Source organism: Sorex araneus, chromosome 2 (assembly GCF_027595985.1).
Source record: "Sorex araneus isolate mSorAra2 chromosome 2, mSorAra2.pri, whole genome shotgun sequence".
NCBI lineage: Eukaryota > Metazoa > Chordata > Mammalia > Eulipotyphla > Soricidae > Sorex > Sorex araneus.
This window is the reverse complement of record NC_073303.1, coordinates 100,637,814-100,660,242: the sequence shown is the minus strand read 5'-3', so window position 1 is coordinate 100,660,242 and position 22,429 is coordinate 100,637,814. Positions and strand designations below refer to the sequence as shown.

At 51.0% G+C, this 22,429-nt stretch overlaps 1 long non-coding RNA gene across 1 annotated transcript in view; it reads left to right on the top strand.

Moving 5' to 3' along the window:
* Positions 1-2,522: 2,522 nt before the first annotated feature.
* Positions 2,523-22,429, top strand: part of LOC129402250 (uncharacterized) — a 192,166-nt gene continuing 172,259 nt past the window's right edge. Inside the window, exon 1 of the long non-coding RNA XR_008628604.1 lies at positions 2,523-2,766. This is a non-coding gene — a long non-coding RNA (uncharacterized LOC129402250). The remainder of the gene's footprint in view (positions 2,767-22,429) is intronic.

Sequence of the window (22,429 nt, the reverse complement as noted above, 5' to 3'; positions counted from 1 at the left end):
TTGTTTGCTTTTTGAGCCTCACCAGGTAAATTTCAGGACTTACTCCCTGCTGGCTTTGCTCTCAGGGATCACTCCTGGCGGTGTCCAGGGGACCATATGTGGTACTGGGGATCCAGCCATGGTAGGCTGTGTACAAGGCCTCACTTTATCTCAGCCCCATATGAGGAATTTTTGTTTGTTTTTGGGTTTCACCCCTCAGTGTTCCAGGCTTACTCCTGGCTCTATGCTTAGGGGTCACTTCTGGTGAGTTCAGAGGTCCACATGGGATACCAGGGAAGGAACTAGGGAAGGCTGTTTGCAAGGCAAGTACCTGACCTGGTGTACTATCTCTCCAGTCACAAAACAGAACATTTTTTTAAAGAGTTGAGGGGGCCACAGTGATAGTCCAGCGGATCGGGTACTTGCCTTGCATACTGCCAACCAACCCAGATTTGATCCAGGCATCCCATATGGTCCCCTGAGCACAGCCAGAAGTAATTCCTGAGTGAGTACAAAGCCAGAAGTAACCCCTGAGCTTTGCCAGGTGTGGCCCCCAAAACCAATAAATAAATTTTATTTATTTTTATTAAAAACACCATGATTGGGGCTGGAGTGATAGCACAGTGGGTAGAGCATTTGCCCTGTACTCCGCCAATGCAGGTTCGATTCCCAGCATCCCATATGGTCCACCGAGCACCGCCAGGAGTAATTCCTGAGGGCAGAGCCAGGAGTAACCCCTGTGCATCATCAGGTGTGACCCAAAAAGAAAACCATAACACCATGATTTACAAAGTTGTTCATTATACTTCAATATATTATATTTCAAGCAATATAATATATATTTAAATAATCACTGTATCACTGTCATCCCATTGATTATTGATTTGCTCAAGCTGGCCCCAGTAACATCTCCATTCGTTCTAGCTCTGAGATTTTAGCAGCCTCTCTTTACTCGTTCTTCCCAGCAGTGCCACAGTGGAGGCTCTTTCAGGGTAAGGGGAATGAGTCCCATCATTGTTACTGTATTAGGCATATGGAATACGCCACGGAGAGCTTGCTAGGCTCTGCCGATTTTTAAATAAAGGCGTTTAAAAAATGTGGATCTGAGATTAGTGCCACAGGCACTCAGAGAAAGCAAGGAGTCAAGGTGAGAGTTGAGTGAATCGTGACCAAGTGAATCTTCAACTTCAGCCCTTGAAGAGTGCCCTTAAAAGTGCAGTGGAAGTTGGGCGGCAGAAGGACTGGCTCAGAACCCCGGGTTGTTGTCTCAGAGTGACAGCGTTAAAAGTGAAGGGGTTGGTTCTCTCAGCCCTTTCAAAGAGGTTTGAAACATTATCTCAACCTTGGCTTAACCAGCCCGTTGCAGAAGGCCCGCACCAACCTAGCGCTCTGCAGCCAGAAGTATATGTATTAACTAGGACATACACAAGGGCAAGTGAAGATCTCTCCGCCCGTCCCCCAACCCCCCCACCCCGCCCCCGACAGCCTCACTCTTTGAAAGAAAGAATGGGAGAAACTGAATATTCAATCAAGAGTAAGGGTGGGCGATGAAAGCGCTGGGAACAGAGGGGCAGCCTTAGCTTCCTTTAATATGGTGACCATCCCCCGCCCCCACGTTTCACCAGCCCTCCTGGGCTCTTCTCTCTGCGATGGAACAGAGCCCATCCTCCGCTCATTGCCTAGCAGGGCGCCGGGTCCCCTACGTGCCCAATCAGCTGTTGAACAGCACCGAGGCGGCTTCTGGCATGGGTTCAGTTTCTGGCTCACGTAGAGAAAGCAACAGAAACGCGTCCCATCCCGGAGGCCCGCATTGTCCATTGGAGCGCTCTTCCTCTGTCGAGGGAGAGCAGGGTGTGTGTGTGTGTGTGTGTGTGTGTGTGTGTGTGTGTGTGTGTGTGTGTGTGTGTGTGTGTTTAGGTCAACACCCTCCAGTGAGGGGATGCAGCCTTGGGGACAGTAGCACAGGACGAGGAAGGAAGGGCGATGATGCTCGCGCCCCCCCTCATCGGGCCGGAGGATGCGTTGTGGTACCCAGGGAGGTGTTGGTATCTTTTGGGATGAGACTAGCCCATGGTCCCCAGAGCCAAGTGCACCCGTCGAGGAGCGCCTGAATCCTTCTGAGTCACTGAAGCTCGCCTTCCCCATCTGGCAAGTGGGCAGAAGATTCCCCGGCTTCCAGGACGCGGTGCGTGTGTGTGTGTGTGGGGGGGGGGGTGGAGCGGGAAGCGCAGAGAGCGGGGTCTGCAGACAGCTGGGCGCACCGCGAGCAGGGGCATCCCCGAGGATGATGCAGCCTCGGCTCGGGCGCGGGCAGGACACCCACTCTCGCCCCCGCAAGCCCGCTGCGCGGCGTGCCCTGCCCGGCGCCTCCTGGGCCCTCGGAGGCCGGGAATCCGGCCCGACCGGCGCGCGGTCCGGGGCCCCCCGCCGCGGGGCAGCCGGCCGAGGGGCTCGCGGGCGGCGGGGACAGGGGCGCCGCGCTCGTCCGGGACGCACGCGGCAGGCCGGGCGGCGCGCGCTTCCCCTCCCCCGCGGCCCCGAGCCGCCGTGACGTCACGGGCCGCCCGCCAGCTCCGCTCGGGCGGGCAGAGCGCGTGCGGCCGCTGAGCACATGGGCCCGCGGGCCGGCGGGGCGCGGGGCGGCCCGCAGCGGGAGACGGCCGCGAGGGACCGCGGCCACGATGCACCCCGGCACCGGCCCGCACCCTCCCCGAGTGGATTTCCACGCCGAAAGGATGTCGGCGGGCCCGGGTGACCCGCGGGGGACGCGGCTCGATCGACCTCCCCGTAAGTTAGAATTATTTTGCCTTCAGCGTTTCTGGAAAACTCGCACGCCTCGGCCCGGAGGGTAGGGCTGTGCACTGGGTAGTTGAATCCGGGCAAGGGACTTTTCGGGTCCCGATGGGTGCCGTGGTCCCCGAGCACTTTTCTCATCACCAGACTGGCAGCGACTTTAAGCGCTGGGGGGGAGGGGGTGTGTGGGGGAGGGTGGCCCGTGCAGAGAGATAATCCAGGAGGATCGGTGCACTTGATCGAAGGTCTGGCATCTAATCTTCGGAAACAGACCCCCTCCAATCAGGACCGATTTGGGGTCGCAGATAAGGTTGCGAGGCCCCCTTTCAGGAACTGTGAGTCTGACTCCGGGGATGCTCCCTCCATCCTTCAACCAGTTCCTTCGCTCCAACGACACCCCCTCCCACCCCCACCCCCCCTGGGGAATTCTGAAAACTCGATCCTTTCAACTTTCTCAGCTTTTTGCATGCCTCCCCGACGTTTGCCAGGTGCCTCCTGGCCGCCCCTTTATCATGGTAATATTGTGTGTTGGCTTGTGGATTGGATGAGGGTTCCCCCCTCCCTGGGCTCGTGTGCCCCTGTTTATCATGCCCGTGCCGGTGCCCTGCATGGAGACTTTTCAGGAAGGGCAGCCATGCGGCCGCTGGTGTCCGGTGGATACACCCTGGATTTTCCTCCTAGTGTGCAGGCATGGAATATCCATCGGCTCAGGGTCCCTGAGTCCAGGCCCCAGCCGAGAGAAGCGAGGGAATCCTTTGGGGGGGGGGGGGCTTTAGGGAGGGAAAAAGGGGGGGAGGGTAAGGTCTTGGTATTTCCTTTGGGGGGTCTTGTTTTTCCAAGGTGGGTGGGCAGCCCCCTCCCCCGCCATGTGCCTGGCCCAGGTGGCGGGTGGGCGAGTTTGGAGGGAGATGTGTGCGGTGGGGGCCGCGGGGGCGTCGCTGAAGGCTCTGGGAGTGTGCTTGCTACCCGTTATAGGACGTTGCAGGCCTATTTTGCATACTGGCAGGGACAAGTCGAGGCTTGTTCACTTGGCACAGCCCTCTGGTCCCAGCAAACCCTTCTGCAGCCAACCGGTGGGGAAGGGGAGTTCGACTCTGCGGGGACCTTCCTGATGGATTTTGTAGGACCAAACTCGCGCCCTTGACCCAGCTGGGTGGGGGTTAGATACCCCATCCTGAGCGAAGCCGGGGCACCAAGCTCAGAGGAGTTGCTTCTGGGAGGTGAGTGCCTCTTGGTGTGGGCAGCAGCATGAGGGCCCATCGGCCCGCCGGTCTGGGCCTGGTAATGAAAATCTGGGTGGGCACAGTGTCCACCCCACTCCACAAATTGTATGTTATCCTAACTCCCAGAGGGACGGTGTTCTGTGGTCACCCTGCTGGTTTCCCACCTGCCTCGGCTGGACTGTCTGCTCTTGTTGAAAGTGCTGGATTGGATTGGGCCCGAACCAGGCTTTTCTTGAAATGTAGAAAAAAATCCGTTTCTTTTCCTGACTGATTTTTTTAACCCCCTCCCCCCCTCTCTTATGGTGTTCCTCCCCTCCCCCTCCTTCCTAAAAAAAAAATAACTGGGCTCTCCTGTTTGCACTTAGAGTCTTAGGGTTGGAGGTTTTCTGGGCTAAAGAAAAAAGTTCCTTTATTTCTGTGAAATATCTGAAATATCTGCCCTCTCAGGCCTCGGTTCTGTGTGATTGTGGATCAGAAAACCTGAATGCTGTCCCTGGCTGTGTCCACCCGGTGCCTGTGTGTTAGCTTGCTTTCTCCTGCATGGCGGGCACGGGGTGGTCAGGCTGAGTTGCTCAGGGCCTTCTGTCTCCCTGCTAGAGATGGACAGTGTCCTCAGTGTCTTCTGGGCTCGGAGATGCCCTTCCTTTCTTCCTCTTTGTCTGTGTGCCTCCCTTGGGTTGCACCCACAGCTGAGGACCTTGGAGAGTTGCCGGGTGGTGTTGGGAAGACAGCCAGGGGCTGCTGATGGCTGCGTTTCCTTGTGCTCGAGCTGGGAAGGTCTCTTATCCGTCTGGGTGTTCTGATTTGGCATCGTTGTTTCCTTTCATGGGGCAGTGGGGGAGGCTGAAGGTGTAGCTTTGGTCTTTGCCTCTCCTCCAGGTGCTGCTTTCTGATCCCAAGAGGCCAGAACCCCTCCCTCCATCCCATCTATATAGACCCGATATCTGCAGCGGGTCTCTGACCTGAGGCGGAAACAGAACATTTGTCCTTTGAGGGGCCGCCTGACCATCACCTTTTCACTCCCTCAAAGTCTCAGGAATTGTAGGCCTTTATATGGAGGTCATTCATATGGGGTCTTGAAATGTGCCACCTTATTCCAGCCCCTACTCAACCTCAGTTCTAAATGCTTTAGGTATATTAGCTCTTTAATCTCCCCCAAATGTTGTATTATCAGTATTTGTCATTGTTATTATTGTTGGTATTTTGTAGATGAGGACTGCCATAGCTCAGGGGGGTTAAAAAATATCCTCCCGGGGTGCTGGAGAGATAGTACAGAGAATAGGGTGCTTGTCTCGCACACAGATTCTGGTTCAGTCGCTTACGCTTTATATGGTTCCCTGAACCTGCCAGGAATGGTCCCTGAGCGTAAAGCTGGGAGGAAGCCATGTACACCACCTGGTGTGGTCCTGAAACCAACCATCAATCAAATACACAACAAAAAAACATTCCTGGCACTGGTGAAGTGGCTCAGCAGTAGGGAACTTGCCTTGCATGTAAGAGGCTTGGGTTTGATTCTTGGTATTGAAAGAAAAAAAAAAAGGCAACACACTGCAGGGAGCAGCAGAGCCACCAAGATTTCACCTAGCCCCCTTTGACTCTCAGAAGCTCAGGCATCTCTGGAGGTCAAGGCCCATGCATTGTATGCAGCTGACCCCTCTACATCCCTGACACCACCTGGTTCCCGAGCAAAGCCAGAGCCGCTCAGTGTCCCCCATGGTCTTATGGGCTTGAGGATCTCCGGGAGGGGCCTCCCGGCCTTCTGAACAACCCTGGGGGTCCCACCTCTCCCCCCCACCCTCCCCAAATAATCAAAGGATGCTCCTGGGTCAGGCGTGGGGGATGGGATTCACCTCTATGTTCACTGTCAGGCAGGTACTGATCAAACCCAACAGAATCCGTGTGAGCGTTTATGCAGTCCAGTGACCTGCCTGGATGCCACTACAGTGTTTTCCTGTTGCAGCCTTCCGTGAGCTCTCTGCATATGATGAGGTCCGGCTTCCCTGCCAAATTTCCCTATGGAGGGGTTATGTCTCAGATGCATGGAGACCCCGATGGTACAGAGGTTGTGGGGGGGCCCTCTTTTTTTTTTTTTTTGCTCTTTGGGCCACACCCAGTGATGCTCAGGGGTTATTTTTGGTTCTGCACTCAGGAATTACTCCTGGCAGTATTTGGAGGACCATATGGGATGCCAGAAATTGAACCTGGGTCGGCCGTGGGCAAGGCAGATGCCCTAACCGCTGTACTATCTCTCCGGCTCCTGGGGGCCCCTCTTGTAACTCTATCATTAAAACCCGAAATTGTGCTTCTCAAAAAAGATGTTCACATGGTCTTGTTTTTCTTTTTATTATTTTCTTTTTGGTAAAGCAAGATAGTTTTTATTGAGACATTTAGAAAGATGCCATGGAAGAGAAAAAGGATAAGGGAGACCCTGGGTTCACTTTTATCCTTGACCTCTAGAGGAGCCTGAACTTCTGAGAGTCAAAGCGGTCTAGTTTACAAAGGGGCCCAGTTCAGAAACATTTAGAAAGATGCCATGGAGAGAGAACACAGACTTCCTCAGAGAAAGGCAAGCAAAGGAAACAGACAAGCGAGTGACATACCCATGGTAGGAGCCAGTCTTGTTCATTTTTTAATTGCCGAATTTTATTTATTCGTTTGTTTATTTATTTATTTATTTGGAGCAGGAGGGCCACACTGGGCAGTGCTCAGGACTCAACTCCTGGTGTGCTCAGGGATCTCTCCTGGTGGTGCTTGGACCTTACGGAGTGTTAGGGATTGAACCCGGCTTGGCCGTGTGCAAAGCAAACGCTCTACCTGCTGGACTATTGTTCTGGCTCCTGGAAGTTTATTTGTACTGATGTCTGTTTACAGCAGCCGTCTGGGCAGTGCTGTCAGGGGAGGGGAAAATCGGGGATGTATGTGGCTCTCCCAGGGATCCTGGGGTCCTTGACATAATGGATCTCCACGTGTTCTAGACATGTGCTCTTACTCTTTTTTTTTTTTTGGTGGGGGGAGGGTGAATTTGGGGGTCACACCCGGTGGTGGTCAGGACTTGCTCTTGGCTCTCTTCTTAGGGAATCAGTCCTTGTAGTGCTCAGGGGACCATATGTGATGGTGGGGATAGAACCTGGGTCTCCCGTGTGCAAGGCAAGTGCCTTAGCCTCTGTACTGTCACTTCCACCCCAGAATTCTTGGCACTTAAGCTATCTACCCAACCCCTAATTAGCTGCCAATTTTGTAACTTTATTTTTGTTTTGTTTGTGGCCTATATACAGTGGTGCTCGGGGCTTAGTCCTTGCTGTGTGCTCAATAATTTTATTTTCATTTAAAACATTTTTTGTTCAGGGGAGGATGTTTCTTTGGGTGCCACACCCAGTGGTGCTCAGGACTCTGGCCCTGAACACAGGATCTTGGAAGGGCTTGGTGGACCATGATGGGTGTCAGGGATCAAACCCCATGTCAACCAGTGCTTGGCAAGAATCCCTTTCCAGTGTACTATCACTCTGGCCCAGTGATGAAGAATTTTTTTTAATATAAAAAGAAATTGTTCTGGGGCTGGAGCAATAGCACAGTGGGTAGGGCGTTTGCCTTGCATGTGGCCAACCCGGATTCGATTCCCAGCATCCCATATGGTCCCCTGAGCACCGCCAGGAGTAATTCCTGAGTGCAGAGCCAGCAGTAACCCCAGAGCATCTCCGGGTGTGACCCAAAAAGAAAAAAAGAAAAAAAGAAAAAATTGTTCTTGTTTTTGGGCCAGGTTCTGGGGCTTTTGTAGATGACTAACCTGAGTGTCAGAATTAATTGTTTACCTTCTACTTTTTTTTCTTTTACTATGAACTTTTTTTTTTTCTGGTGGGGAGGGGGGTTGTCTGCCAGGCGGCTAGGACTCTCAGTAATGCTTTGCCCGGATAGCAACCAAGGCCAGCCTGGCAGTGCTCAGTAGACCATGCCATTCCAGCCTATGTGTGCTAGGTATCCCTTGGGGGATACCTCTTGAAGGTCACCTCTCACTGTCACTGTCACTGTCATCCCGTTGCTCATCGATTTGTTCGAGCGGGCCCCAGTAACGTCTCTCATTGTGAGACTTATTGTTACTGTTTTTGGCATATCCAATACGCTACGGGTAGCTTGCCAGGCTCTGCCGTGAGGGCGCGATACTCTCGGTAGCTTGCCGGGCTCTCCGAGAGGGGCGGAAGAATCCAACACGGGTCAGCACGTGAAAGGTGAATGCCCAACCACTGTGTTATTGCTCCAGCCCCCCTCCAAGGTCACCATCTTCTTCTTCTTTTTTTTTTTTTTGGCTTTTTGGGTCACGCTCGGCGATGCTCAGGGGTTACTCCTGGCTCTGCACTAAGGAATTACTCCTGGTGGCACTCAGGAGACCATATGGGATGCTGGGAATTGAACCTGGGTCGGCCGCTGCAAGGCAAATGCCCTACCCGCTATGCTATCACTCTAGCCCCGGTCACCATCTTCTTGTGTCTGATGGCTGCAGAGCCCTGGATCTCGGTCGCATGGCTTGTTCACTAGGAATTGCTTTGTTTACATACTGAGTTGCCCTCAGTCTACGGGTATTGTCTTCCCTTTTTTGGGGGTGGGGGGCATACTCAACAGTGCTCAGGGCTTACTTCTGACTCCGTGCTCAGGTATCACTCCTGGTAGTGCTCAGGGGACCATATGGGGTCCTGGGGCTCAAATCAGGTTGGCCATGTGTAAGACCAATGCCTTACCCGCTCTGCTACCGCTCCGGACGGGGTAATGTCTTCTTGAAGTTTAGCAACCAGAGTTGGTGCTATGGAATCCAGGCAGAATGAGAGGGAAACCAGAAACTGCAGCCAGAGGCATCTGGGGACATCATCTTAGGGGATAGTGCAGATCAGGGTTTCTTTGGGGTGAGTGACTTCACTTGTCTAGGCCTCAGTTTCTGCATCTGTAAGATTGGCATGGGAGGACATCAGCTTGATGAGTTGTCTTGATAGAGAACAATAAGTGCTCAGGGGAGGATCAGTATAGGGAGCTACCATTATTAGTTACTCTTCATGCATTTATTACTGCTTGTGGCTACTAGGGGTAGCAGACTCTGAACCTGCTGGTTATATCCTTGGGAAGATGGTGTCTTCTCCGAGTTTCTTTCCAGCAGCAGAAAGAAACCATAACTAATATAAGGGAGATTATAAAAAGTAGGAAAGTCGGGACTAGAGCAATAGCACAGCGGGTAGGGCGTTTGCCTTGCATGTGGCCAACCCGGGTTCGATTCCCAGCATCCCATATGGTCCATATGGTACCCTGAGCACCACCAGGGGTGATTTCTGAGTGCAGAGCCAGGAGTAACCCCTGTGCATCGCCAGGTGAGACCCAAAAAGCAAAAAAAAAAAAAAAAAAAAAAAAGTAGGAAAGTTGTAGCAACTGCTCTCAGAAAGACAGGGATTAGACTGCCTGTGCAATTTATTAGTTTTTAGTTTTTAAAAAATTCGTTTCCAGGCTGGAGCGATAGCGCAACTGGTAAGGGCATTTGCCTTACACGTGGCCAACCCGGGTTTGATTCCCAGCATCTCATATGGTCCCCCGAGCACCGCCAGGAGTAATTTCTAAGTGCAGAGCCAGAAGTAACCCCTGAGCATTGCTGAGTGTGACTCCGCACCCAATAAAAAAGCAAAAAATACAAAAAAAAAAAAAGAAGAAGAAGAAATTAGTTTCCCCTCCCCCCCTTCCCAGGGGTGAGGGATGCCTACCAGGAGGTGCTTGCAGGCTATTCTCAGCTTGGGGCTCGGGTGTTGGGCAGACTCTGCAGTGCTGGGCATAGAATCCGGGTCTCCTGCATGCACAGCACATGCTGCAGACAGCCAGTCCGGCTCCCTTTGCTCCGCTGCAGGCTCCCTCCCAGGGACCTAACACTTAGTGCAGAGGAAGTGAGCCCTTGAGGACAGAACGCGGTTGTTATTATTTAATATTTTTCAGGACTCTGTTTTGCTACTCTGTCGATGAGTCACTGAGCTGTAACTGAGCTCGGCAGGAACTGCTGGAGGCCTCCCTGTTACTTCTCTTCTAGTCCAAGTCCCAGGGGGGTGGCGGGGAGGGGGGGTGGGGGTGGGGAGAGGCAGTGCCAGCAAAAAAGAAAAACAAAACAAAACAAAACAAAACAAAGAAACAGGGGAGCACCAACTTCAGGGCAAAGTTGCACTGACGCCTGTGTGAAAACTGCTGTAGGGCCTGATGCAGGGAGGTTGCTCCAGGTGGTAGTTGCTATATTTATTATTACTAGTGTTTTCCTTTGGTGGCTGCCCTTCAGGGTCAGGGAGATGGGACAGGGCATGTGCCTAAGCTTGGCTCAGTCATTGGTTCCCAGAGCATTGTGCGGTGTAGCCCTGGGGGCCCCCCCAGCATCTCTGGCTGTGGACCTGGAGGCCCCTGAACACTGCTCCGTGGACTAGGGTTCCCCATGGCCCTGCTGAGCCTGAACAGTGCAGCACACATTCTTGGGCCTGGTGGGTGGCTCAGTTGACCAGATATTGCCCCCCAGGCCTCCGGAGCACCACTTGGGAGACCCCTTAATAAAAAGATGAGAGAGAGAGAGAGAGAGAGAGAGAGAGACAGAGAGAGAGAGAGAGAGAGAGAGAGAGAGAGAGAGAGAGACAGAGACAGAGACAGACAGAGACAGAGACAGACACAGAGACTGAGACACAGAGACAGAGACACAGAGACAGAGACACAGAGACAGACACAGAGACAGAGACACAGAGACTGAGACACAGAGACAGAGACAGACACAGAGACAGAGACACAGAGACAGAGAGAGACAGAGAGAGACAGAGACACAGAGACAGAGAGAGAGACAGAGAAACAGAGAGAAGAAAATGTCTGCCATAGAGGCAGGTGAGGGAGGGGTGGGGGATGTCAAGAGGGAAACTGGGGACATTGGTGGTGGGAAATGTACACTGGTGGAGGGATGGGTGTTGGAGGGTGTTGGAACATTGTATGACTGAAACCCAATCATGAACAACTTTAACTCTGTATCTCTTGGTAATTCAATAAAATATATATACAGATATAGATATTAACCTAAAAAAAAAAAGACAACTCCTTTTATCCATTTCCCTTATCACATTTTCTTTTATCTTTTTGTTCTTTGGACCATACCTGGCTGTCCTCAGAGCTTATCCCTAACTTTGCAATCAGGGCCTCCCTAGAAGGGGTTGGGAGACTATATGGAGTGCTAGGGATTGAACTGGGTCAGCTGTGGGCAAGGCAGGCACTCTGATCCCTGTATGATCTCACTACCTCTCTCCACATCCCAATTTTATTTCCTCCTGCGGTACTAGTTGCAGATTTTCTTTTTTCTTTTTTTTTTTTTTAGTTTGTATCCCTCTAGGATTGCTATGTTAAAATCCAGCGGGATGGTCTTAGGTGATGGGACATCTTGGAAGTCGTAGGTCTAGATGAGGTCACGGTCCCTGTGAAGGGAGAGTGCTCTTAGAAGCCACCAAGAGATTTCTTCTCTAGGTGAGATCACAGGTGTCACCTTTGTTAGCTGAGAAGGCAGCGCGTGCCAGAAACCCAAAGAGCCAGAATCTCCATCTTCACTTCCCAGCCTCCAGGTCTGTGAGAAATAAATTCCTCTTGTTGAAGTACTACAGTCGGGATCTGGAGCAGTAGCACAGCAGGTAGGGCATTTGCCTTGCATGTGGCCGACCCGGGTTCGAATCCCAGCATCCCATTTGGTCCCCAGAGCACTGCCAGGAGTAACTCCTGAGTGCAGAGCCAGGAGTAACCCCTGTGCATCGCCGGGTGTGACCAGAAAGAAGTACTACTGTCTATGGTATTTCGTGATGGCAGCTCGAGCTCGCTAAGAAGTTCTCGTCATTACGAGCGCATCATCTATCTTCTCCAAGCACTGTAGCACTGTAGCACTGTCCTCCCGTTCATCGATTTGCTCAAGTGGGCACCAGTAACATCTCCATTGTGAGACTTGTTGTTACTTGTTTTACTGTTTTTGCCGTATCAAATACGCCACGGGGAGCTTGCCAGGCTCTGCCATGCAAATGATAAATTGTAAGGGTGCTTACAGCCATGAATTCAGCCAAAATGTACTGTGCGCCTGCTCTGTCCTGTGGGTTGGGCATTGCAAAAGGAGCAGCAGTGAAAGATGTCTGTGATGCTTGCAGTAGAGCTGGGATGGAGACAGACACAGCCCGTACCAGCTCAGGAACCAGAGGCTGAACAGGGGCATGAAGAGTGTAGCAGAGGGCAGCGTGTTCCGTGGAACTAGCGGCGCCGGGTCAGGGCCTGGGTTTGGAAGGCAGGTCAGAGTAGGCCATGTTAAGCTGACACTGAGCTGGGGATGTGACTCAGTGACAGACCATTTGTCTTGCACATGTGAGGCCCTGGGCTAGTCCCTTGGCATGGTGGTGGGGGGGAAAAAAAAGAGGTACTGGAGGAGGGTGCCAAGCAGGATGAGGCTGCTGCTCCTTTCAGTGTTGACTTTTACTCTGGCGTCCAGAGGAAAAGCTGGTTGGAGTTGATTGAGCTTTGGAAATGATCCCTTGGGCCCGTGTCAGAAGCAGGAGGCCGGGAAGCAAAAAGGCCTGTCAGGAAGGTTGGCAGCAGGGGGTGTTGGGCAGCAGTGTGGGGCTGTCCGCTACGGGTCAGACGGAGCTCATTCATTCACATCCGAGTGGAGGGATGCTGTGCTGTAAAAGCACCTCACATTTCAGCTCGGCCCGGGAAATAGCTTAGAGGGGCGGAGCACATGCCTTGCATGCAGAAGGTCGCAGGGTTGAGAGTGAGTGTGTGTGTGTGTGTGTGTGTGTGTGTGTGTGTGTGTGTGCGCGCGTGTGTGCACGCCTGTGTGTGCGTGCACATGCACCTACTAAGTTGGGGGCTCAGGGTGCCAAGGATTGAGCCCTGGTTGGCTGCTTGCAAGGTGCTATTGTTCTGTGCTATTTGTTATTGCTCCATCCCAAGGAGCCCCCAGTTTGATCCCCGGAGCCTTGTCATCCCTGACTATCACTCAGGAAGTATCCCAGGAGTAATGCTGCATGTCCTTGCCCCTCCCCCCAAAACCACCGCCAATAAAAAAAAATATAATCCAAACTATCATACACAGAAGAATGTATGCTAACTCATTAGTGAACTCTGATACTGATAGCTTATAAAGTTTCAATTTTGTCAGATTTTGGTTCTGGAGTGAGAGTACAGAAGTAAGGCACTACTTGCCTGGCATGTGGGCCAAAGGCAGTTTGAATCCCTGGCACCACATATGGTCCCTGGAGGACCTCTGAGGGGTCACTCCTGAGCAAGAGCCAGGAATAGCCCTTGAGCACGTCTAGGTGTGGTCCAAGCCACAAATGTAATTTAAAAAATATTAGATTTGTTGTTGTAAATATTAGATTGGTTGTTGTGTGTAAAGTGAGCTTTTGTTTCTGTTGGGTTAAATGTCTTATCAGAGTATTTATTCTACCTTTTTCTGGTAACTCTAGTGTGGGTTCTCTAAGGTTTGACACATTGACAGCCTGCACTGCCATTTGTGTTGATAAAACTACGTTCAAGTGTGACTCGCTGCTGGCACACACTTAAACACATCAACGGGTTAAAGGCTCACCAGGCTGTCTCCTCTTCCCATCGGGCAGCACTGCCGTGGAGCAGACAGAGTTTCTGGCACAAGCTAGGGACTCAGGGAATGGAAGGAGCATGAGAGAGTGCCAGGTGGAGGACATGCTGTAGTGGAAAGCCGTCCCTGGCCACAGGAAGCTTGGGAGAGAGGCTGCTTCCTGCTGCTGCAGCCTGCAGGGACGATGCTGGTGGAGATGGCGGGTCTTAGAAACCTTTGCCATGCAGGGTGGGTGGTCCCTGGTTTCAACAGGAACCTTCCACGGGCTAGACTGTTACGGAGCATTACACTGTGTTGATGGCTTAGCTGGAGTGTTGGTGACTCCCAAAAATCTTAATGACCAGGCCGAGGTGATTTAAGTGGGTTCCTGAGACTGGGAAGAGAGTTCAGAGGAAAAGCATCTTACATCTGGGAGGCCATGGGTTTTTTTTTTTTTTTTTTGCTTTTGCTTTTTGGGCCACACCCGGCGATGCACAGGGGTTACTCCTGGCTCTTCACTCAGGAATTACTACTGGCGGTGCTTAGGGGACCATATGGGGACCATATGGGATGCTGGGATTCAAACCCAGGTCGGCCGCGTGCAAGGCAAACGCTCTACCCGCTGTGCTATCGCTCCAGCCCCAGGCCTTGGGTTTGATCCCTGGCATAGTCAGTCAGTGGCCTGTACCCTCTGGGCATGCTCACACCTTCTTCCCCCTTGCTCCTCTTTCCCTGCCTCCAGTCTCTCCCTCCCCCTTCCTTCCTTCCTTCCTTCCTTCCTTCCTTCCTTCCTTCCTTCCTTCCTTCCTTCCTTCCTTCCTTCCTTCCTTCCTTCCTTCCTTCCTTCCTTCCTTCCTTCCTTCCTTCCTTCCTTCCTTCCTTCCTTCCTTCCTTTTATCTCACTTTTTGGTTTGGTTTTGTTTTGGGCTGTACCTGGTGGTTTGGCTCTGTGTTCAGGGATCACTACTGGCGAAGCTTGGGAGCCCTGATTGGGTGCTAGGGATTGAACCCCATTTGACCGAGTGCAGGGCAAGTGCCCTACCTGCTGTCCTCTCGCTTTGGCCACTCTGGGCACTTTTCAAAGCTGGAAACCAGTGAGTCACTTTCTGGGTTTCCATTTGCAAGACAAGGGCTCACTGTGGCTGAGTTTTAGCATGTCTCCATGTTGGATGGTTTAGTCTGACCCCTTGACAAAGCTGCCTAGGAAAATTTGGGTGAAGGCTTATCTTTGCATATCCAGGGCAAAAGTATAGAAAAGATAACTATTTCTTGAGTTAAAATACAATCTCTGTTTTGCCCCTGTTGTCGTTTAAGAAAATAGTTGTAATTATGGTTATTTGTTTACATCCTGACTTCACTTAGTTACCATTAGGTCAGAAGCATTCCTGAGCATTGTTATACACACTTTGTTTGTGTCATTGCGCAGATAACATTTCTCTTCAGTGAATGTTTCATTGTTTACGTAATCAGTCCTTTCATTTGGACAATTAGCTTCGCAATAGACTATTTATATACACATAACATTTTCTAGTTTGTTTTTGATAAATCTCCAGTTCTGGGATTATTGCTTCATAGTGTCTAAGTTTTCTTTCTTTCTTTTTTTTTCTTTTCTGTATTTGTGTTGGAGATTGCATCCCAGCTTGCAGGACATGGGCATTACCATGACAATGCATTTCTAGCCCCTAAATCTTTTTGTGTTTTTTTTTTTTTTGGGGGGGGAGGGTGATCACTGGAGTGATGCTCAGGGATTTCTCCTGGCTCTGCACTCAGGAATTGCTCCTGATGGTTCTCAGGGGACCATATGGAATGCTTAGGATTGGACCCAGAGCAGCCTCTTTAAGGCAAATGCCCTACCTGCTACACTGTTGCTCCGGACCCTAAATCTTAAACTTTTTTTTTTTTTTGAGCTAAACTTTATTTTATTTTTATAAAGTTTTTCTTACATTTAATATTCAAACACCAATTCCATCACCATTGCACATTCCCACCACCATATTTCGAATGTTTTCACCCCAAATCCCAAATCGTGCCCCTCAAAGCAGAACCGAAACAATTAATTTTGTATTGCTTATTATGAATAATTCACTAAAAATGGTCCAATAAAGTTTCCTTCGAGGAAAATGTGTGAAGATTGTTGTATTTCATCCTGGAGCAATTAAGACCTTGTATAAGAGATTATTAATATGTTCGTTAAACCCCATCAAATGCTGTGTGCTACTCTTGGCACATCAGTGGTGTAGAGTATGAGAGGTTGCTACAGGAATTCTAAAATTTAGAATACTATTATACAGCAGTTTCACTCCTAGGTGAGACCCATGTTGCTCTCTTCTGGGACCTTTTTTTTCTGAGTTTCTGGATCACAGCCGTTGAAGAGATTGTATGGTGCCAGGGGCAGTTTGTGGGTGTGACTGCCAAGCTACTGGTAAACTTGGGAGCTGGGGGGAGGAGGCCCACTCTTGCTCAGAGCGAGCTTGGAGATTTCAATCATGGGTCCCGCATACCTGGGTTTTTCTGTAGGTTCACTCATGGGTGAGACTCATCTAAGCCTGTGGAGAGTTGTGTGAGCATGATGATGATTGATTTCTGGAGGTTTTGGCTCCCGGAGCTCTGTTGGATCAGGGAGGAAAACTCACCCACCCTCCTCCGAATTGCCCTGGTGATGACAGCCTGGTGCTGGGTCTGGATGTTCTTTGGGAGCTTTTATTTCTGAGTCATGGCTGTTGGTGAGATTATATGATGTCAGGGGCAGTTTGTGGGTATGACTGCTAAGCTACTGGTAAACTTGGAGATGGGGGGAAGAGGCCCACTCCTGCTTGAGCTGGTAAATCTTAAACTTTTTTTTTTTTTTTTTTTGCTTTTTGGGTCATACCCGGCGATGCACAGGGGTCATTCCTGGCTCATACACTCAGGAATTACCCCTGGCGGTGCTCAGGGGACCATATAGGATGCTGGGATTTGAACCCGGGTCGGCCGTGTGCAAGGGAAACGCCCTACCTGCTGTGCTATCACTCCAGCCCCTAAATCTTAAACTTTTAAGTGGATATTATCACTCTGAATATTTGCAACAAAGTCACATTTGTTGTTTGCTGATGATAGGTGTCAGTTATAACACTGAGATGTCATTTACACTGACACGATACATGTTGGTGTATTTTATACACACCTATATTCCTTGGTTTTCTTCATTCTCTTATTCAGCAGATATTTGTTGATGACCTACTGTGTGCCAAGCACTGTTGTAGACCTTGGGTATTCGGTTGTGATCTAAACAGATGTGCTGCCATTTTTTTTTTCTTTTTCATAATTGTTGTTGGAGCAGAGAGGTTCTGGGGACATACGGTTCTGGGAACTGAACTCACAGGTATTCTAACACTTGAGATCCAGCCCCAGGTGCCTGTTTTCATGATGCTTATTGTGGGGTTGCAAAGACCGAACAAGGAAGCAAACAAAAAAAAATAGCGACATTATTGTAAAGATTAGTGCAGGATATAAAATTGAAAATGGGAGAAGAGATGAACACTGAAACCATGCTCTTGTGTAACAAATTGGCATTCAAGAGACATGAAGGCAGGGAGAGGGAGTCAGGACCCAGGGGAAGGAAAAGATGGCGCATCTGATTCTGTGTTAGAGGAAAGAAGCAAATACATACATGTAAGCAAATAAAGCTTACTGTACAGAGGAGACACCCGAGACTTCAGCAGCCAAGTCATTCAACCCAGTAAAGCGAATGAATGAAATGCACATCCCAGAGTTTTCAGAAGAAGAATGGATAGTCCGTCTGGATCCTGAATTGGTTCTGAAGCTCTACCAGTCTGGCTTTTTGAGCTCTGACCTATGGATTCCCTCAGTTTAGAACTCAGCGCTGGGTGTGCCGATAAACACATACAGCTGGAACACAGTTGTGCTGGATGGCACATGGCATGAGACATGTCCATCCTCCTGCGTCCCCACCTTCCTTTCTGCCCGTGCTAGTGGCTTCCTCCCCTGCAACCACTGATTGGTTTTCTACCAAGAGTTTTGCTTTCCTTTTTCCTGTGATTGGAATGCCTGTCTATGCAGCCCGTGAGCTGGGGCTCTTCCACTCCACTAGCACTGTAGCACTGTCATCCTGTTGTTCATCGATTTGCTCGAGCGAGCACCAGTAACGTCTCCATCGTGAGACTTGTTGTTACTGTTTTTGGCATATCGAATACACCACAGGGAGTTTGCCAGGCTCTACCATGAGGGCAAGATACTCCTGGTAGCTTGCCGGTTCTCTGAGAGGGATGGAGGAATCGAACCTGGGTCAGCCACATGCAAGGCAAATGCCCTACCCGCTGTGCTATTGCTCCAGTCCTCCACTAGCACTCTCTCCACTCCACGAGCACACAGGCAGTTGTGCGGTGTGCAGCTGTGTGTCAGGATTTTGCTGGTTTATTTTTTTATTTTTTATTATTATTTTTTTGCTTTTTTTTGGGGGGGGTCACACCCGGTGATAGACAGGGGTTACTCCTGGCTCTGCGCTCAGAAATTACTCCTGGCGGTGCTAGGGGACCATATGGGATGCTGGGAATCGAACCTGGGTTTGCCGTGTGCAAGGCAAACACCCTACCCCCTGTGCAATCGCTCCAGCCCCAATTTTGCTGGTTTAAATTGCTGAGCAGGGCACTTCTCATCTCTGGACCCATCTCTGTTCCTTGGTGTTGCATAGGGAAAAACATTTGGGGCTCTTTCCAAGAGTGTACAGATTTCCTAGTTTACCAGGTGCCAGAAATACAAGTCTGACTCAGGACTTGGCTGGGTGGCATGGTTTCCTTGGTGTAGCCAGGGTCTCCTTGGTGGCACAGAGCAGAGCTCAGCAGGCGCCCAAATCGAAAGCAGATGTGTCCTCAGCTCCCAAGGTAGGCCTGAGAATTCACAGCTCTTGCTGAAGGATATTGGAGACAGATGTGCACATTTAGAAAAAGGCTGCAAAGATTTATTGAGATTGAACATTTGTTTGCTTTTTGAGGAGTGGCCTCAAGCTTACTCCTGGCTCAGTGCTCACTCCTGGGGGCTCTCAGAGGACCACATGTGGTGCTGGGGATTGAACCCAGGCAGCTCGCATGCAAGGCAAACACCTTACCGGCTGTATAATCTCCCTGGCCCCACACGGATGGATCCTGCTAAGTGAAGTAAATCTGAAAGAGACAGATTCCTTATGATTTTATTCATGTGTAAGATGAACCTACCAAACAGACCACAGCCATTTAAAACATACTCTAGGGTCAAACGGCTAGTCCCTGATAGGGCAGGGGAAAGTGTTGGCAAACTGAGTTAGGTACAGGGAGAAAGGATGGTGATGCCGAGTTTTGGTGGTGAACAGAATGTGAGCTGAACAGGCGTCATTCTAATTTGGTACACCTGAAGCCTGTGTAATGTCATGTACCGATTCTGGAGGGAATTATAGTCAGGGACCCCAGAGCTGGCCCAGTGGCTTAATGAGCATGACGGCACAGAATGCTTGGGAATATTAAAATTTTGTAAAGACGGAATTGGCCAGGGCCTGGAGTGATAGTACAGTGGGTAAGGCACTCAGCTTGCATGCAACGGACCTAGACTTGATATCTTGCATCCCGTAGGGTCCCAGATTTTATCAGGAGCCAGGGGTGATCCCTGTGCACAGAGCCAGGAGTAATCCATGAGCACAGCCAGGTGTGTCTCCACAACCAATCAACCGACCCAACAATAAAAAGGGAGTAGACCAAATCAACGCTTTCAGTTTAGGCCTGCAGAATGCCTGTGCGTTTACCCATCATTAAGAAGGAATGTTTTGCACATTGGTTGGCTGCTGGCCAAGCAACTATATAGTGACTAGCATAGAGGGGAGGATGGGGGGTCCTACCAAGTCACCTGACTTGCAACTGTTCCCTAGTGCCTTCGGCTGTTCATTGGTTTGAGTGACCAGCCCATTAAGTTGTACTACCGAAGTGCGAGCAATGAACCAGGCAGGGTAGCTCCCGGAAACACATTGACCAGACACTGTGTGTGCTGCGCTTTGCGGGTCTGCTGCATTCAGTGTGGGAGAAGGCAGGTGTGCGTCACGTGCCGCTGCTCTGTTGAACTTCTAAGCCGTGAGATGAACAGATTTATGGCACGTGATGATTATGCCTCGGAAGGTAATAAACCCATTTAGGGATCCAAGCCCTTCCCTTCCCCTGCAAAAAAAAATTAAACCCCAACAACAAAACTGGTGTGACTGATATGTGGTAAAGTGGGTAACTCAGTCCTGAAGCTCATCTCAGGAGCCAGGGCCCCCCCTAAGAGCACCCATCTCCCAAATGCTGGTCCTTGGGGCCTCCTTCCTCCCATCTCTGCCTTCCTCATCCTCTCTGGGCCCTAAGAGCTTTTATTTATTTATTTATTTATTTAGGAGCGATAGCCCAGTGGGTAGGGTGTTTGCTTTGCACTAGGCCGACCTGGGTTGGATTCCTCCGTCTCTCTCAGAGATCCCGGCAAGCTACCGAGATTATCCCATCCGCATAGCAGAGCCTGGCAAGCTACCCGTGGCATATTCAATATGCCAAAAACAGTAACAATAAGTCTCACAATGGAAACGTTACTGGTGCCCGCTCGGGCGATGAGCCATGGGATGATAATGATGACAGCGATACGGTGATTTATTTTGGTGGCTCAGGGCTTCCTCCTGGCTCGGCAAATCAGGGATCACTCCTGGTGGGCTTGGTGGGTCTGTGTGGAGCGTCATGGATCAAATCCGGGTCTGATGCCCGCAAAGCCAGTTGTAATATCATATCGGGTGGTGCTTGGGGGCTCTTCCTCGCTCCAGGCTCAGGGGTTCCTCTGGTGGGACTGGGGACCACGTGTTGGGGGGTGTTGAACAGGCGCCTCCCCAGTGCAGAGCAGGCCCTCAGTCCGTTAAGCTCTCTGGGCTCTGAGGGAGCTTTGGATAGGGCAAACTAGACACTCATAAGATTGTTCAATTATTCCCCTGTAATTCTGTGATGTGGTAAACTAATAGAAGGCAATCAAAAAAAAAAAAAAAAAGAAGGTGGAATCAGAGTGGAATCCAGTCAAACAAGACACTGGAGCTTAAAACTGGCCATGGTTGGTTCCGGCTGAGGTGCTGGCCGGACCGGGTGAGGAACCCTGCAGGCCTGAGCACTGTCTCCCAGGCTCCTGGGCTGGGGTCACAGCACGAGCGTCCGACTCAGCAGCTGGCGGCTCAGGCATGTTGAAGGTTTGGCATAATGTGAGTTTTCTAGAGAGGTTATTGGTCTCCGTAGATGCATTTCCTTTCCTTTCTGACTGCTTTTCTGGGGGCGGGGGAGGGGAGAGGCCGCATGTGGTAGTACTTGCCGGCCACTCCTGACTGGGCTTGGGAGGGGTCAGCGGCGCCTGGCATGAAAGCAAGGGCAGCTACATGCCAGGCGGGAGCTTCACCCCTGCAATCTCTCCAGCCTTTACCTTGAGCAAGGAACCCTCCGTCTTTCCTCTTGTTCTCCCCTCCCTCCCTTTCTCCCTTCCTTCTCTTCTCCCTCCCTTCCTCTTACTTCCATTTTCTGGGCCATGCCAGGTGATGCTCAGGGATGGCTCTTGGCTTTGTACTCACCCTGGCAATGCTCAGGGAGGGCATATGTGGTGCTGGGGGGTGGACCTGCGTCGGCAACATGCAGGGCAAGTTCCTCATCCCCTAGACTGCTCTCTCTGGTCCCGGGATTCCACTTTTTAAAAAGGAACTGGATAGGTATTTTTTTTATATATATCTATAAAACTTTTTTAATATCTATCTATCTATATATTTTTATATCTATAAAATTTCTTTTGGCCATCCATGTCAGGGGACCATGAGGTGCTGGGACTCCTATATGCAAAATGTGAGCTTTGGCCTTGCCCTTTGTACCATCTTCCCTACCCTGCATTTTCTTTGGTGGTGTGGGCGGGGCGGTGGCTGGGGCATCTAATGTCTGTGCCTGGTTTGTAAGTAACCAAATAAAACACTGAAATAAATAACACTCTTTTTGTTTTTTTTGCTTTTTGGGTCACACCCAGCCATGCACAGGGGTTACTCCTGGCTCTGCACTCAGGAATCACTCCTGGCGGTGCTCTGGGGACCATATGGGATGCTGGGAATTGAACCCTGGTCAGCCGCATGCAAGGCAAACGTCCTACCCGCTGTGCTACCTCTCCAGCCCCTCACTCTAGATTGGTAAGTGAAAGTCAAAGGCCAGACAAAACACTGTGCATCAGGGGCCTGAACTATAGCACAGTGGGGAGAGCATTGGCCTTGTATGCTGCTGACCCGGGTTTGATTCCTGGCACCCAGGATGGTTCCCTCAACACTGCCAGGAACACTGCCAGGAGCGTTTCCTGAACACAGAGCCAGGAGTCAGCCCTGAGCACAGCTAGGTGAAGTCCAAAAGTCCTCCCCACCCAAATCGTTAAGCAATTGTGACCCCTCTTTTCTGACCCAGCCTTGCTTACGGCAGCCTCTTTCTCACCGCAACTCCTGGGGACACCCAGGTTTCCCCTCCCTCCTCCCCTTCTTGTCCAGGAGGGTGTCAGCTCAGGGTCCTCCTTGCTTAGAGCCGCAGGGACCTGAACTCCCCGCCTCCTCGGTGCTCACAGCAGCGCATCCCTCCTGGAACCCCCTCGTGGTTCCCCGGCTGCTTCTGAGACTGCCCTGGGCCTGGGAAAGTTATTATTTCCTGGAGCGACGACTGTTCTTCCTCTGTCCCCGCTCCTCCTCTGTCCCGCAGCACAGGTTAGCCTGATGTGGGAGGAAGGGAACCCCTCGGGGGTCCTGCTGGGCCAGGAGGTGTTGGTGTGCTTTGGGGAAGCAGCTCCGGGTGCCTGCCAGTTCTGCCCTCCC